The sequence below is a fragment of the Phymastichus coffea genome, unplaced genomic scaffold, assembly GCF_024137745.1.
Source record: "Phymastichus coffea isolate CEN01 unplaced genomic scaffold, Cenicafe_Pcof_1.1 PCOF00093, whole genome shotgun sequence".
NCBI lineage: Eukaryota > Metazoa > Arthropoda > Insecta > Hymenoptera > Eulophidae > Phymastichus > Phymastichus coffea.
The window spans coordinates 959,487-974,782 of record NW_026706904.1 but is presented as its reverse complement, the minus strand read 5'-3'; the positions used below and the strand labels follow the sequence as shown (position 1 = coordinate 974,782).

At 56.5% G+C, this 15,296-nt stretch overlaps 1 protein-coding gene across 1 annotated transcript in view; it reads right to left on the bottom strand.

Moving 5' to 3' along the window:
- The window catches only part of LOC131669415 (uncharacterized), a 34,229-nt gene that overhangs the window by 11,696 nt on the left and 7,237 nt on the right, over positions 1-15,296 (bottom strand). The window lies entirely within an intron of this gene.

The window sequence follows — 15,296 nt, the reverse complement described above, 5'->3', positions numbered from 1 at the left end:
AGACTCGTGGCGGCGTGGGCGCGCGGGGAGGCTGGGAAGGTCAGTCGTCGGGTCCTTGGAGCGCGCGCGCACGAGGGGGGTTCGCCAGCGCCGCTCCGTGCCTGCTTGGCCGCGCTGCGCTCGCCGCCTCGCTTCCAGCAGTCCCGATACGCGCCCGCCTCCCTCGCTGGCCTCGCGCGCTGTCCCCTCGAGCTGCCGCCGGTTCAATCCAATACGCGCGCGCGGCGCGCTGCGTGAACGGGCGCACCGCGCGCGCGAGACGGGAGAGAGAGAGACGAAGAGACAGAGCGAGAGACGAGCGATCGATACGCGGGCTGCTGCCGCTGCCGCTGCCGCTGCTGCTCTGCTCCGCTGCTCCGAGCTGCTCCGGCCCCTGCGACAGCGCGGCACGCCAAATCGATCCGGGATGTACGTTTGAATTCCGCCGAGGACGTGCGGGCCTACTGATTCCTGCCTTTATTGGCGGCCGGCGGGCTCTCTCGGCGAATAGGGCCGTCTGTAGCGGCTGCGCCTCGGCCCGCGTCACGACGGCGAGCCGTCGAGCCCAATTGCGATGCCGCATTTCTCGCATTCCCGTGTTGCTGCACTTTCATCTCACTCTCTCGCTTACAGGCGCTCTCACGAGCTCGAATGAAGCTGCAATTCCGAATTGTGTAAACAGACGCCCGGCGGTGCAGCCTTCGCGCGCGCCGCTCAAAAACTTGTAAAAGCGAAGGAAAAGGAGGCGTATGGCGTGTACGAGGCTGTTTGCGCGGACGGCTTCAAAACTGCGTCGCATTATCGTCCGTCCGACAGGCGGATAACCTTCCGGCGAAGACAGCAAAGAGAGCGAGAGAGAGAAACGTCGCGCTCGGGCTAATTGAATTGCAGCGTGGGACGAGCGCGCACATGTCAACCCTCTTGCACGCGAGTAAATGCGCGGCGGGAAAAAAATCCGCTCGCCCGCAAAGCTTATGAATATTGATGCGGCGCGCAGGATCGCGTGGCGATCGGACTTGCGTTTGTCCGTTTGTCGATTTAAAAAGAAGAAAACCCAGAAAGAAAGATCAACCACGGGGTCGTTAAGTTCGCGAGCAGTTCCGCGTGCGGCAAAACGTCGCCGGAACAAACGAAAGACGAAGGAGAGGAAATGACTGTTCAGCGATGCAGATACCGCGGCGCCGCCGCGAGTTTTACGAGACCGTGCTATTACAGCACTTGGAGAACGCTTGGGCGTGCAGCGCCGTCGTCGAAAGTGTCCATATGGCGCACACTCGAGTGCCTTGTCTATACCGCGCGCGCGCGCGCATCGACCCAAGTTGGCAACCCGACACCTGGAAAAAGTATCGTTTGTGGTGGAAACCCCCCGGTAACCCAGGAAACAAACATCTGCGCGTCGAGCTGGCCGCGGGCCTGCCCGCGTTCGCCAGCCGCATTGTTCGAGCCCCGCGCGCGGAAAGCGCACGCGTCCCGGGCGACGGACGCGCCGGGAAGCAGAAACGCGTCGCGGCCGCGGAGAAACGTCGGGCGCTGAGAGCGATCGAGCGAGGGGCCGGGGCGGCGGCGCGGGCAGCGCTGGCGACGCGCGTCAGCGAGAAAGAAAGCCGATAGCTGGTCTGCAGCGTTGCGCCGGCCGCCAAGATTAAGCAAGAAGAAGAAGAAGACGACGACGAAGAAGAAGCGGCTGCTCTCGATCCTTTTCTCTTCTCGTTACGGCGTTGGGTTACTCGCCTTCGGCGATCACACGCCCGTGCACCAGCGGCGGCCATTTACGTCGCATTACTCCGCTGCCGCCGTTCTTCATCTCTCTCTCTCTCTCTCGTCTTCGTGATTAACCTTGTAAGGATGCCTTCATTCGACGCCGTCGCGTTTGAAATCCCTCGCGCGCAGCCTGCTCCGCTTCAACTGGCGTTTTTCCCGTCGTCTCGGCGACAGCGACAACCGCTTCGATTTGATCTCGCGACTGCCACGATGCGCGAGCGAGCGAGTGATCGCTACGTGCCGCGTGCTTTAATTGTGCGATGCGCGCCGACAGCCGTTATTTTATTTATTTATTTTTTTTTTTTGCGCGCTGTCTTTGTGCTCGTCGCGGTTTGTCTTGCCAAACCATCTCACGACACGCGCCAACCGAACCTCCAGACAGCAGCGAATACGTAGGCGTGGGCGTTTCTCTCGAAAGAGAGACGAAAGATCGAAAAAAGGGAAGGAGGGAGGGACCGCGGGACATCGGGTTCCCCGTGTCGTCACGTCGGCGTCAAGTCGGTGGTTCGACGATAAGGCCAAGCGCGCCGAAGCGAGATAAAGCGAGCGAGGCAGTCGTGTGATTCAACGGGAAGGACTTTCGTCAAGTCCATACGGATAAATTGAATTCCACGAGGACCGATCCGCGGCGTTCTCCAGCCGGTCCAATGGCTCTATCCGTGCCTCGCCGCGAGCCGCTGCGAGGGCGCAAATGAAGAAATTAACCGAGCGAAAAAACGAAGAGAAGGCTGTGATTTGCATCGGGCTAACTCGCTCTTCCGGCCGCCGCCGTCGCTCACGGATCAATTCATGAAACGTGTGCGTGAGCACACACACGCGCACGCGCGCGCGCGCCACAGCCGAGTTTGATGCGCTGCGGGCATATGCCGCCACCTCGTCCTCCTCCTCCTGCCCCTCGTCTTTTCATCACGGCAGTGGCCCTCTTCTCTTCTGCTTCTTCTGTTCTCCGTCTGTCCCTTTCGGTCCCACGGGTCTATATGCTGACGCGCGTGGTTCTACCACCATGGTTCTACCACCACGACGAACTTATGTAAACAAGACGCTCGATTTCCTTCTTCTTCTTCGTTTTTTTCTTAATTGTTACTTAAGTAGTGAGGGACGCTCACCATTATACGCTGCGGGCGCACTAACGTTGACCTTCATTGTTGTGTAGTTCCATGAGTGGATAGAAAATCAGCCGAGCAGTGCCTGTGTCGCTTGGCATTGGTATAGACTCATCTTTTCAACTATTCAAATTGTAATCTCTTTTAAATCCGAGGTCTACGCACGCCAGCGAAAACAAAAACCAGCTTCTCCCTCTCTCTAATCTTGCAGGCATGCGATTTTCACATCAAGATTAAAATTATTCACTGCTTTGACGGAGAGTTTGCTTTGATGCAATACATCCAATAAGCCTACTGCCCTTTTGTCATAAAAATGCCCATTCTTTATGCCGCGCGCGTAGATAATCCAATCTGCTCGCTTTCACGCTCGGCTACGAAATGAAATACCGTCGAGCAATCGATAATTGATTCCTGCACTTATCCTCGAGCGAGTCGTCGCCTCGGTCACCGGAAACCACGAGTCTTTGTCATCGACACTCGGCAGTGAGCGCAGTCTGCGCGCGAGCGCGGCATACCAGCGAAGGAAAACGAAAGATTCGGGAACGAAATCAGAGAAACGCTACCGCTGGTGGTTTGCTCTAACCCGATTGCGGCAACATTGGCCTGCCACGGCACACGAATAAAAGCGCTCGCACTCTCGGTCGCCTCCGAGTCCGAGAATAAGAGACTCCAGCTGGAAGCGCGCGCGCGCGGTCCACTTATAGACGCTTTACATATATCGTCAATTTTTAAATTCGCCAGCACCGGCATCTCGGCAATTCAGGTCAATGTTGTGTCGCCTTCGATCTATTTGCTTCCAATCTCTGCCCCAGCGCCGTGGCGCGCTCGACCAGCAAAATCAGGAAAAAAAAGCAACGTGGTTTTGTTCACCGGGCAAGTAGCAGTAAAAAAGAAACCTCCACATGTAGCTGCTGATGCGTCACACCGTTCCAAACGCACGAGTCACGCGAGAAAAGAGAGAAAGAGAGTGAGAGAGAGAGAGAGAGAGAGAAGAGGAATAAAGGACGTATTCATAGGCCAATTGGCTTGGTTGGTTCGCCATAAGACGCAGCTGGTTTCGCTCCGGCCGCGCTGAAAATAAACCGGGGATCGATTTTCTCTCTCTCTCTCTCTCTCTCTCTCCGGCACGAAATCCTCATTGAGCTTGCGTCGGGATATTCCCCGCTTCCGTATAGTGCGCCATTAGGCGCGTTATGATTTGCGAGCTGGCCGCGCGTCCGATAGCACGATAAAGAGAAACCGAGCATTAGAAGGCGACGAGGAGACGCTTTCTTAGCGTTTTGCGCCCGCCATTATCGCGGGCCTGGTCGCGCGTACACAGCGCCGTGCCAACGACTCGTGCCTATACGCGCGCGAGGTCGGTTCCAATGTCCCGCGTGCATTCGATCTTCTGGGCTGCCTGCGCGCGCGCACGGCTCGTTTCTATTTTCGTACGGAAGAGGGCCGACTCTCTCGCCGCGCGCTCCATTGTATCTGGGCGCAGCGCGAACCGAAAGAACTGGATTCGATAAAGACGTCTTTAACGAGACGCCGTTCGCGAGGTCGGACGGTCTCGAAAGGCCCCGTACCTTTCGACGAACAGTCGCGTCGTTCTTGCGTCGACTTTCCGTCTCGGAAAGACGCGCCCGTTTGGTAAATAACGAGACGCCGCGAGCAGCACCGCCGCGCTCGCACACAGGCGAGCATCGGGTCCGAGGGACGAAACCGTCCCTTTGAAACATTAATCAAAAACCGCTCTCTGTCTCTGTTGCACGCGCTCGCACTGAAAAGCCCCGGCCGGTCGAGAAAGGAAAAAACAGCCGCCGGCAGGCCGTGCGGATACTCCCGCAAGCTCTCCCGAGGCCGATAATTGAAAACGGTCGATTGGTTAACGTTTAATTAACCCCATACCGAGTGCGCGTGCATCCGCTCTATACGCACACGTACGGCCTACGAGAGGAAAATCGCCACTAGCGCGGACTTTTGGGGAAAAGTCGATCGGACTCTCTCTTTCTCTCTCTCTCTCTCTCTCTCTCTTCCATGGTCGGACTTCCGGTGCCCCCAGTCTCCCTTCGTCGCGCTGGCGCGGGTATATAGGGGCTCGCAGCTGCATCGGGGGCCGCGCTTCTCCGTCTCTCTGGAGAACGCGCCGCTGCAGCTGTGCACCGTCTTCGGCTCGTTCGTTCCTTCCAATACATCGTCGTGCCGTCTCACCTTGGCCGATCGCGCGCGCCGACGCGGCGCTTATGTAAATAGTTGTGTCATTTGTTTACGCAGCCGCAGCCAGGCCAATATACATTTTTCATACTGCCGCCGAGCGCGGAGCTTGATTGTCATGCAAGGCAACGTCGTCGTTGTTTCTTTTCGATTCTCGCGGGTCGAGGACGTTCCGCGCGCGTCGATGCGCCACCGACGCGGCATCATCTTGCTCCGCGTCGGCTCGCGGTGGGGATCCGATTTTCTAAATGCCGAAGGTCTCGCCGTCGATGCCGCGCGCGCGGACCTTCGTCCGAATATCCGTTTCCGGCTGCGCGCACGCCGAGAGCCCGCGACCACCGGATGCGCGGCCATTGAAAGAGCGAAGGAGAGCCAAGATGTATGCGTACGTATATAATATTCTTGGACCTCGTTGAATTGCCAACGAGCAACTCTCGTACAATGCGACCTACATGCCCGCGGGAGTCAAGTGTCGAACGATAGCACGCGATCAGTATTTTTCTTTCATTTTTCTGCTTGTGTGTTTCTCGTACATCGAATCGACGATGGCCGAAAATCAGCGATCGAGTTGCGGAACAGAGTGAAATTATAGCGTCGAAGGATGCGGCAGCAGCGAGACGACGACGTCCAAAAGCTCTCGCTGACATAAAGCTCACGCGCTCAGAGGGAAATTAGAAAAAGTGTGTCAGTCTTTGAAGCGTAAAGCTCACTGACGCCAGAGTAAACCTAGCATGATGTTGCTTGCGCGCGCTCTCAGAGGCCAATGAAACATGGGCACGAAGACGACGCCGAGAGAGAGAGAGAGAAAGAGCGAGCGCCGTATCTCGAGTGAAATGGACGCCGGTCGACCAAGGAAATATAAATTTAGTCCGAGCCCGGATAAAAGGCTTCATCTCCATTTGGACAATGAATCGTGTGGCTTGAACTGTGCGATAATTATTCCCGATACGGAGACAAGACTGCCGAGTCTGATTTTTCACGTAGAGATCAGTTGAGTGATCGGTGGCGCACGAGATGAACATCGACACAGGATCTCTGATGCAGATGCGCGTGGCCAATGAGAAATGCCGATGTCGATGGGCTAGAAAGGAGATTAGAATCTCCCGGGAGAGAGAGAGAGGGGGGGGGGGGGCGAAAAAAAGGTTAAAAGCCGGTAAACACGGCGAAAAAAGAAGAAAGACTGGCAGGGGAGAGATCATCCCTTCCATCAACGGCAATAAGCAAGCCCCTCTCAGACGCGCCTCGCTCCGTTGCCGCGAATGGAATTCCATGGAAACCATAGCCCGCGGAAGCAGTGGGCGACGAATCTCCAAATCCATGGAAATGCGCGCGTGCGACTGACGGCGCCGGGGGGCGAGGCAGCGCGGCTGTAAGGAAAATCGCGGATGCCGGTATCGCGCGAGCCTCGCCTAGAGCGCGCGCGCGCGCGGATAGGCCGCCGGGCGCGTGGTAGCAGCCGCGCGCCGGTAGAGATGGTGCACGCTAGGTGGTTCACCCCGGCGCAGCTCATCCCCCTTTCTCTGCCTACTCACCAGTGCGCCGGCGAGGGTGGCGGCTCTGCCGGAGCGAGAGAGCACAGCAGCCAGCCGCCGCCAACGCCGCCGCCGCCGCCGAGAGAGGGGAATCCTTGAGGTGGGGTCGCGCGATCAATACGAACCCAACGCCGGGTTTGCGCGCAACATCCCAACGTCTCTCTCTCTCTCTCTCTCTCTCTCTCTCTCTCGCTCTGGCTCGTTTGACTAGGCGCTCGCAGCCAAAAGGGAGCGAGAGAGTGGATCGATGTTGGTAATACAATGGTCCAGGTAGAAACTGAGAGAGAGAGAGAGAGAGGGTGAGTCAGCGAGCCACCTGCGGCGCAAGCCGATTTATTCCTCTCTCCAGTTGCCGCGCAAGATCGGGCGTCGTAATTGAGGTGTTCGCCGGTCGATCTGCGCCCAGAGAGAATTGCAACGATCGAATGCTACGTACCGAGGCCCACGACGGGGGACTTGACCGCTGTCCCTTGCGCGTTTGCCTGGCTCGGCTCGGCACTCTCCTCCCCCATCGCCGAGGCTTCGGTTGTACTCGGTCGTTTACGCGTGGCCTTTACGACTGGCCAGCGACTGGCGCGGAGAGGCCGTGCCCAATGAGCCCGAGGCTATTAGCGCGGCTTCGCAGCCATCAGCATGCGCCAGGCAAGCTAGCCGTCGGAGCCTTTCTACGGGCAAACGCGCCGGAAGAAGGAGGAAAGACCATCCGATTCAACGACAAGGCGCTTTGTCCGAGGGGACTACGGCAGCTCGCCTTTGCGTTGCGCTCGCACGAGAGACGAAGCTCGCCGATGCGTACTTGGAGCTACCAGCCGAGTACTTGCGGATACTGGTCGCGCTCGTAGTCCAAGGGCTCCTGGTGTTACGCGAGAGGCGGACGACCGGCAATCACGAGCGCGCACCGGGCGACGACAGCCTCGATCGGGCGGCGGCAATTCGGCCGTGGTGCTCCCCCGAGCTGGCATGCCGCGCGCACGGGCGGGCAGCGACAGCGTCGGAGGTGAGCAGCCCGAGCCCCGCGGCACGGGCGCGCGAGCGCGGTAACGGCGCAGCCAGCCAGGGAAAACGGGTCGAGCGATACCACGCTGAAAGCCCGATATAGGCTGCTCCGTGTCTCTCGCGCTCGCGCTCCCGGCTCGCGGCGTGTCAATGACTCTCTACTCGGGCGGCGGCATGAGCTAGCTAGCTATACGGCTGACGCGCGCGGCTGCGGCAATGTCAGGGGTCACAGTCCTGTTGGGCGAGAAATGGCGGCGGCCGACGCGTTACGTGTAGGAAGGGTGGTATCGCTCGCTCGCGCACACCACCACCAGCCATGTTGCGCGCTTTCTCGCTCTCTCTCTCTCTCTCTCTCCCTCTCGCTCTTTGCCACGAGACTCGTCGGAAAGAGGACTTTCTCGTTGTACTTGTTGCGTTCATTATATTACACGGGACGATAGAGACCGGAGCTGTTGGGAAAAAGGAGGAAGGAAAAAAACTAATCAGCGAGTGACTTTGAAAAAAAAATCCCATCTTGGCGAAGGGAGGCTCGACTAATTGAATCGTCCAGGTAGTAGGAGAGCCACTCGCCTACCCCCGAGCGCGAATTTTATTGAAAGCCTCAACCACCGCTCCGTCACCACTTCTGTTTCATTTGCATCGCCGATTGCCGGCTCTCTCTCTCTCTCCCTCTAATTGGCAACAGATTTACTCTTCGAGCAGGGAGTCGCGAAAGGCGTCGTAAGCGTAGCCGTGGGATCGTAATCCACGTCGATACCACCATCTACAGCTGCATGTCTCGCGCGCGCCGCTGACTCTGCGTCGGAGACGACTGATCTCTCTCTCTCTCTCTCTCTCTCTCTCTCTCTCTCTCTCTCTCTTCTGCGTCCCCTCGTTTGCCTCTCGACGACGTCGTGTACGTGCCTGCCGCAGGTGCCTTCCCGACGGGCTCGCGCCCCGTGCAGTCGCCCTAAATCGCGGCCGTTCGCTCTCCGCGACGCGCGCTGATCAATTTCTTCCCCGGCTCGCGGACGCTCCTGTGCACGCGCCAAGCGACCCTTTTCTTTCTCCATCTCGATAAAACTTGGGCGCCCAAGTTTGCAGGCCGACGCTCCGACGCGTTGTTTAATTTTAACTTTTGCGCGCGCTCGCGACCTCCTTGAATTGCAATGCGTGTTTTCTTTTTTCCTTGGCTCGCGCGCGCGCGTTCGCCAACGAATAATCGCGTCGTATTATAAGGATCACGAGGAGGCGGGAGCGGAAAAGGAGGAGGAGGCAAACGTGACATCGCTTAATAGCAAGCAGCAACCAGTGTCCGCACGGCTGGGAGGGGGAGGCCGGAAGCTCGTTCGCTCCGCACACAGAATGGAAGCCCTCTATTCGCCGCCGCCGCCGCCGCCGCCGCCGCCGCCGCCGCCGCCGCCGCCACCGTCATCGTCGCCGTCGTCGGCGGCGTCGCCGTCGTCGTCGTCGTCGTCGCCGTCGTCTGTTTATGCATGTGCGCCCGTGTGCGTAGGCATTCCGCGATGGATTATTCATCGGACGAGGGAGCGAGCGAGGACGAAGCTATACTCGTCGATCGTCATCTACGCACGTTCTCTCTCTCTCTCTCTCTCTCTCTCTCTCTCTCTCTCTCTCTCTCTCTCTCTCTCTCTCTCTCTGGTCCACTCCATCTTCCCCGGGTACGTGGCTGCATGGACGAGTTTGACGCTTTTTATTCGGCTGATGGGGATGGATACTCTTGCCGCCGCGCCGCGTGGCTATCTATACGCCAGTCTCTTGGGAGCAAAGTGCTCGCCTTCAAATTAGGCTCTCGCGATCGATCGGCGACAATACCGAAAATCGAGCAGCCAAAACAAAAACAACACGGAAAAAAAGAAAGGAAGACGACAACGCACGACCAACGCGCTGCGGCGGGCGGCGGAGTCAAGCGAGCATGAAACGCTCACGGCCAGCGCGCCAGACCGTCACCATCTGTTTCAGTCTGGCAAAAGGGCTCTCTCGCTCCGGCCATTATATAATCGCGCGCGCGGGCGCCCGTCCACGTTTTCATGAACGCGCCTGTCCCGCGGAAGCGGGCCTTTCTCCCGCGAGCGACATTTCCGCGCTCGCCCGGTTAAAAGCCTGGCGAAGCAGCCGCTGCGCGACCTTCAAGTACCTGCGTCCAGGCGAAGCGACGCCCGGCAGCACGATCGATCCGTCCGACCCGCGCACTACCGCCGCTGCCGCCGCCGCCGCCGCCGCCGCCGGGGAGAGAGTGGATGCCACCCCCGTCAAACCACATAGCAGCCGGCCAACCCACCGAAAAGGCCTGCCTGTCGCGCTGCACGCGTCGGCCGCTGGTAGCCCGGCGCCCGCGCATTCTCGTTCGCCATCATTATCTTCCTCGGCGTCTTTCTCCGCTTACGATGCGCCGCCGCGCCCGTTTTCTGCCTGCTGCACCTGATAGCCACATGGCGCGGCGAGGCGGCGGCGAGGCGGCGGCGCGCGCGCCCGGGAAAAATTTTCACAGATGTCGAGCCCCGCCGCCTTCCTTTTCACTTCTCGTCCGCGTCTCGGATCCCGTTGGGAATGCCACTGCTATCGTAATTGAATTCCAGACTTCATTACCACGGGTGCCTGTTGATTTGATTTCACTCGCGTCTTTTGTCGCGCCGCTGCCGCCATTTACATCCAATCCCGCCTACAATTCTTTCGCCCCTCATTGCACTCGATACTTTTATGAATAACGCATGAAAGTGATAATTTGACGAATTCCGAGTGTACGTCGCTAGACGACCGCGGGCCTCATAACTAAACCCATTCTGGACAAAAAAAAATCGTAGAAAGCCCAGTGGATTACCTAAGCTACAAATCAAGCGCGCGACTGGACCCTGCGCACGAGACAAGAGAGGGAATCGAACATCCGTGAAACGAGCGTTCGTCACAGGGAAGACGGATGCGCGGCACAGCGCCGGCGCGGGTCACGAAATTTTTGGTGAACGATCAAGGGAGCAGGGCAAAACGAAAAAGGAAAAGAAAAAAAAAAAAAAACAAAAATCGCGACGGCCAGCTGCACAATGCGCTCTAAGGTACCAAAAATACCAGTTCCCTTCCGGGAAGGCGCGGCGAGAGAGGGAGAGTGGTAGCGAGAAAAAAGGGGCCGTTAGGCGAAGAAAAGGGACCTTGGGACCGCGAGAGAAAAGAGAGAGCGATCACCAAGGGGGTACGTACGCTGCCTGGATGCAGCCTGGCCCTAAAACAGGATTTCTTGCCAAGCGGTCACCAAAAGCCTGGGCCACAGCTGTCGGTGCTCCCCCCCCCCCCCCCTCTTTCTCTTTCTCTACGCCGATTTTATTTGTTAGCCGCCGCCCGGCCACGGCCAAGCTTACACTTTGAGCCGTCACTAAGCAAAACACGTTTTCAACTTTTTCGGGCGTGTTGATCCTTCGAGGCTGGTCAAGTGAAATATTCTTCCGCACCCTTACAATCCTGCATGCTTTATTCTACTTCACTTCTCAGGAACGAGCAAGAGAGATCGCAACGGCACTCTAAATTTATTTGACGACGAAGTTGTTTTGCGTGCACTGCTCTCTTGCAGTTGCAAACGCGCGAGTAAAAGTATTTTCCATGAAATACACGGACCGGCCGAGCCTGCAGCGTGGAAAGTTGAGCCTACGCGAGACCACAGCACCCGAGGGAAGAGGGGAAGCTAGCACAACGAGGAACCAATGAAAAGATCTGCGGCAGGTCAGCGAGGAGTCGCATTGGCGTGCAATTCGATGCGAAGCAGAGGCAGCGCCAAAATATAGCGGGGGCGCAGGTCAGAAGAGCCCAAAGCCGTTCCAAAGTGGCTTTACGACAAAAGGTCTCCCCTGCTATTTGTTGCCCAGCCTAGGCGCACCAGACGAGAATTTGGGCGTGTGCGCGCCGCGCGTGGGCCATCGCCGTCGCCGAGTCGGCCGCTGCGATCCTCCGCGGCCTTGAAGGCACAAAGAAGTTCTCTCGCTCCCTTCCGAGAAGAAAGAGAACGAAAAAAGGGCCTCTCTCTCGCTCTCTCGCGGCCATGACGGAGGCGGCCGATTTCATGCACACGCGTCCTCGACGAACGCGGGAACGAGCTCTCGCACGCGCACACGTAGCGTCCGAACGCGTTACGCAAGACGCGCGCGTATACCGTGGTCGCATGCTGCGGGTACGCGCAACAGTCCAATGCCTTGGAGAAGCTGCAATGGCTTATTGTTAGAGCGCAGCGCGCGGCGTGGTGCAACGAATAAGCGACGCCGCAATCGCGTCGACGAAGACCGCGCGGCCGAGGCACTCGAGGGAAAGTGGCCTTTGTCAATTGTGCGATATCGCGTCAAGGGTTACCCTGCCATTCCAACGAAAACGGATGCCTACTCGCGATCGATCGACAACTCGGCGTTTCTCGCCTCTTTCTTTCCCGGTATCGGGCGCATGTGCGCGGTACGCGCGCGCCTCTCCCCCGTCGCCCGAATATCAAAGGGATTCCGCGTTAACAATGCCGAGTGTAATTATACGTAAGACGAGACCGAAAGCCAGTCAGCGAAGAAAAACGGGAGAAGCATCCAAGGAGCATTCGTACGGCCACCCCTCGGAAAGCTCGGTTCGAGCCGCGCGCGCGCAGCCCACGCCATTATCCGTGGAATAACGAGCGCGCTCGATAGATGCCAATATGCAGGGACGATAAATCGCCGGGCGCGCTGTTCGCGTGTAATTGGTTATACGCTTGCGTCATCGCGCGTATTTTTCGTGGACGCGCGGGCCGAGCGCTCGCGGCCTCGGCGGCGCAGCAGCAGCAGCAGCAGCAGCAGCAGCAGCAGCAGCAGCGTCGTCGTTGGTAAGCAGACGCGAGGGAGAGAGAATAGAGCGGCGCGGTACCGTTTCTATGGTACCGTTTCCGGATTACAGCCGCGCCTCTCTCTCTCTCTCTCTCCTCCGCCGTTCGCTCGCGTTCCCCCTATATACACGCGCGCCCGACGCGAGGGTGGAACGCGCCGATAAAGGGAAGGGAGGAACGCAGATAAACCCAAGTGCGGGCGCCCGAGGGAGAGAGCGAGTAGGCGCGTGCACTAGCGCCCGGACTTCGAAGCCACGGAAGGCTCTATTAAGGCGATAAATATTTTGACGCGGCACGAAGCTTCTTTCTTTCGACGGTGCGCAAACGGACGCGTACGGAGAGAGGCGCGCAGCTGCCGGGGCCGACAGGCCAAAGTTCGCACGTTAGGGCAGAGGCAAGTGGGAGGCTTTCGATTTTTGTGGACGGAGAAAGATCGCCCGCTTGGCAAAGTTGTTGGGTTAGGTACCGAGTGCTCGCGGGGGGGGGGGGGGGGGGGGGGGGTCGATGTCTCTCCTGTCTGGCTTGGCTCTGCCCCTTCGCCGAGTGCATCGCTCGGGCAAACGACAATCGAACGCGCGACGCCTCGGCCAGACCGGGCAGAGCAGCGCGATCGTGAGCGCCCTCCGGCTTAATAATCTCCAGAGGGTCACGGTGACGCGGCGCGTTCGCGCGAGCGGGCGCCGATGACGAGATCGATCGGCGAAAAATTGTCGGGGTGAAGGAAGAAAGAGAGCAGCCCACGGCCTCCGCGGGGCTGCGCGCGGAACTAGGAAACCGCAAACGTGACGCGCGCCGTCGTTGAATACACGCCGAGTCGAGCGAAGGGGGGAAGCGGAGGAGAGCTCGAGCTGTGAGCTCTCGCTCTCTCTCTCTCTCTCTCTCTCTCTCTCTCTCTCTCTCTCTCTCTCTCCGAGCGCAGGAGGGGCTGCGTGGCATTGACCGAGTAGGTATACGGGAGCTGCGGGCGACGGCCAAGCGAAGCCCGGAGAACGCCGCCGCTGCTGGCGCTGCCATTTTTACTCGGCGTCGCTCGTTCAATTGCCGAGCGTCTGATGAACTCGACGACCACTCGATTGGACGCCGCGATCATCTCGCCCGTCTTCTTGACTTCGTTTCTCGTCGGCTTCGCGCGCCCAAACGACCAGCCGAATCCCCGAAAGACATCTCGCGCGGCCTCCCTTCGGAGGCACGCTCGCGCAACTAACGTCGCCGACCAAAAGTCCAAAGATTGCACGCTGGCGGCGCGTCCGCGCGATCAATCTCAATGCGGCCGAGCGAATTCCCCGACGACCAAACTCGACGCGCTCGCCGTAATAAACGAATGAAAACGAGTGTCATCGAGCGAATGAAAGCAAACGACGTCCATGCAGCCTCGAGCAAAAAAGATAGCCGAGCACACGCACACTGCACTGACGTCACCCTCAATTATACGCGTAGGCCCTTTCTCTTCCTTGCGCGAGCGTCGCACACGTTGCCATTCGGCTGTAAGGTAATTGCATTCGAAAGCCGCCACCCCCCTCCTTCGCCCTTATAACGCTTTTAAAGCCGTCATCGCCGCCCTTCGAGATACAATACGCACCACCCGGGATTTCTTGAGATATATCGATGATTGGCTTCCATCTTAGGGTTAATGAATTTATTCACTGCCGGGATTTGCTCTCTGACAATGATTCATGATATCTGTATGTATACACAGCCTCTAAACAACGCGAGACTCGCAATTCCCAAGATTGATTGAAATTCATTTACTTCTCAAAAGAGGAATTTAAACGGCGTTATTGCCTGTTACAAAGCTGCGCGCATTGTTTCGCGATGTCACACGTTTCGATGAGTTTGTAGAATGCTCGTTAAACGGAAAATTATCGGTTAATAACGCCCGGAAATAACGAGAGTTTCGCATTTTCACAGATGTACCGTGCGTCAAATGACATTTTACCGAAATATAAGCAATCCGTGTTCGTTAAAATCAAATACTGCCACCTATCAGTAGGTTTTGTCTTCTGGATGTGATTGAAGATCTTACTTTATATTGCAAGTCGATGGTCTTCAAGGAAAACGGTATCTACGTCCGTATTCAAGTAAATATAGTGATGTAGAAAATCAATAATCAGCCGATCTAAGAAGAAATAGGATTGCGTGCTAGTTGATTATACTCCAATTGCAGTTGTACGTTGTGTAAAATAAAATGTTTCAATTTGACTTGTATAATTTTTTTTATACGCACGACATCTTTTTAAACATTATTATAAATTTATTTCAATTTGGGACGGTAACAGGGTTTTTGTACACTTATCTGTCCTTTATCAGAATTATTACCGGTACAGTAATAAAAAGCAATAACAACATTCTGGCTCCAATTATATTTCCAATTGAAACGAATAAATTTAATATTCTCTGTCTTGTTCCATAAACTTCCTATTACAGCTTTATCCATATGGTTTATTTATAGCAGTACTCTTTACTTTTCCATACCGAATAAGCTTATATCCTGTTGGACAATTGTGAACAATAACACAGCAATGACAAAAATATAACTTCAAATCTAGCATAATAATTGTCAACAGACATTGTCGTATAAGGTTTAGCCGATGCTATCTCGAACGATTCGATCAATATTATTCAAAAGATCAATCTCTAGATTTTAATATTTTGATAAAACTCTTAAGATTATGGATATTATTATCGATATACGGCGAACAAAGGTACGGCTAACCACAATGAAACTAATCTTTAAAAGATACAAAATCTCATTTTGCAATCTCCGTTAGATGAAAATTAGAGGTGAGCAGTCATGGGACTTAAAATCGATACGTTCTGCACTAACAGTGAATACTATTATGAGTTAAGGTGAAAAAATCTGTTAAGATCCTAGATGGCGTAAATAAGTTTAACAGGTACGGATCTGTTAAA